The sequence below is a fragment of the Rhamphochromis longiceps genome, linkage group LG22 (assembly GCF_057381845.1).
Source record: "Rhamphochromis longiceps isolate RC_006_pf linkage group LG22, R_longiceps_female_GT1.1, whole genome shotgun sequence".
NCBI lineage: Eukaryota > Metazoa > Chordata > Actinopteri > Cichliformes > Cichlidae > Rhamphochromis > Rhamphochromis longiceps.
Window position 1 is genome coordinate 28,955,566 of NC_140577.1, and position 2,799 is coordinate 28,958,364.

The following is a 2,799-nucleotide window of genomic DNA, read 5'->3' on the forward strand; positions in this document are numbered from 1 at the left end:
CTTCCTGCTCCTTTTTGAACATGGACGTTATTTGGAGTTGTGGTTGCTCGTTTTCCTTTTGTTTGCTTTGTTCATTTGTCTCTTTTAATTCTATTTTTTTTTTTTTATACTTTTTCAACATGTTCAAAATAAAGATTCAATCAATCAATCAATCAATCAAAAACCGGAAAGACCAGAAAATGGGTATTTGTAATATAGTCACTCGTGTTATTACATTTGGCAAACTAGAACACTGTGTTCAATAATGACTTTATATTCTACTTGCAGCAATGAAAATTAATGGTTCGAAATTAATCAGCTTGATGAGGGAGTTTCTACTATCAAAGGAACACATCTAAAAATGTTTGAGAGGCTGACATGCAGAAGTACATTTTGGGAGTGAAAACTACTGTAAAAAACAAAACAAATCTAAAACTGATCAGGACTGTGTTAGGGCTTGTTGAGCATGCAGGTTTCATCCAGAGAAGAACTGGTTTATACATTTTTTAAAACTACAGTTACATTATTTCCTGTGCTGCTTTGTTGAAAGACCTTAAATGGATTCACCCCTTTTTACCTCTTACCTCTGTGCTTACTTCTTCTACAAGAATTACATATTTTTGATCTGTTGAATGGTATGTTTAATGACGTCAAAAGGTTAAAAGTAATGAAAAGCACTGACTCAGAATGATAACACATTGAAACATACTTTGAATGCTGCAGCTGAAATGCGAAAATGAGTAGGTGTAACAAAGCAGGACAAACATGCCCAAACTGGAAAGACTGGGAAAATTACACAGTTGGTATTTGTAATTATCACGCTTGGGCACTGCAGAAGAAAGCGCAAGCAGCTTTCCTAATCGTGGAAAAAGTTCTTTTCAAGTTTCAATTCAATTCAGTTTTATTTATATAGCCTCAAATCACAACAAAGGTCGCCTCAAGGTGCTTCTTGAATGCTGAACGGTCTATAATCAGCATTCGAGGATCTAATGTGTCCGGGATGGCTTTTTTGACATGGGACATGACTATCCTCTCAAAACGACTATGACTATGCTCTCAAAACACTTAATTACAGTTGGAGTGAGCGCGATGGAGTAGTAGTCATTCAAACCGGTTATGTTGTTTTTCTTTGGGAGGTGCACTACGGCGGTGGACCTGAAGCATGTAGGTACAGCTGACTGGGTGAGGGACAAATTAAAAACATCTGTAAACACCTCAACCAGCTCTGTAGCACAGAACCTCAATGCATGGAGGTGTTTTCAGCCAGAACCTTGACAACCTGTTGGCATAGTGAAAGCCTGGTGAGGTAGTATTTCTACGATGAAGATCAGGGTGGAACATCACATCAACAGGCTTTGCATTTTCATTTTTTTAAGAGTTGCTAATACACTGAAAAGAAGAACCTAAACTTTTAAATAATCTCTTACTGTAGTCAAAATATGACACCAAAATGATCACTAGTGATACAAGTTAAGTTGCAAGTCAGTTAACTAATTTAAAAAGTTCTCTCCTCTGAGGTGTTGCTGTAAGCACGCACACTCAAACGCAACAGAAAACCATGCTAAGCCCTTGGGAATCTTGCTTTCATACAGAACTTCCTACATAACATTCTACTACACCACTAGCATGTCACTGTGACTATGATGTGATACTACACTATCATGCTTTATGTCAGTGGTTCTCAAACTTTTTTTGCTGCGCCCCCCTTTGTTTTACAAGAAAAATGTTGCGCACCCACGCACGCACACATCCTCCAACCACACACACCCATATTTTGCTCCATTGCGGTTTATTTCACACCTCAAACATTTAGTAAACAATTAAGCAAATACAAGTAATCTGCAATAAATTACAGGTAGTAAGAAAATAAACTACTAACTCTTTTATGCTACGTGCACACCTACACAGGTATTTTTGAAAACACAGCTGTTTCGTCCACACGGAAACGGCGTTTGGAATCACCGAAAACTGAGATTTTTTTAAAACTCCTTTTTTGCGTTTACGTGTGGACGAGGAATACAGAGTTCATCACGCAACGTCAAAGGTATGTGCCTTTTTTCACGTCATGCTGTGCGCCACGATATTGTTTACATGAGATGAATTGCAGAATGGCAGATAGAGACAAAATACTGTTAATCTGACTATCGTCAGGTTTTACACGCAGTTACTGTCCCTCCATTTAGAAAGGCAGAGGTATCACGGATCATGGTGTGATTATTTTACATGTAGTTGTTTTTTTCCTGTGTAATAATATTCAACATTGCTATCAATACATTTTTCAAAAAATGCCTCTCTGTGCAAAATAGGTTTAAAAACATAAACAGCTGTGGGATACTGTTTGTCCGTGATTTTAACCGGGGGAACAAATCGTGGCACGAACAGCCTGATATTATTTGTATCCCACTGTAACTTTACTGTATAAAGAGCTAACATCTGCAAAATGTATGGAGTAGTTAATCATTACAAGACGTGTTTGTGAACTAAAAATCACGAATGTGGGATACTGTTTGTCTGTGATTTAAACAGCCCAGCGCTGCTCCCGACTAAGGGAAAACCAATTCTGCAGGGAGACCTACCTTGGCACTTGTGCAGGTGAAGCTAAAGGGCAGATATGCTTCACCATATTTTCTAGTCTTTGGCTTAGAATGAAGTTGGTTTGGAAACATATTCAGCTATGCTTCATCTCCTGCTTTGCGTTTCTGTAGGCTCCACGTGCTAACAGTGTCCAAGCGTTTTTGTTTTTTTCCCCCCTTTTCATCCCTGCCATGGCTCTGCCCTAGTGGGCGGGTCTGCTTTATGCTATCAAGCTAGAATAGTGTA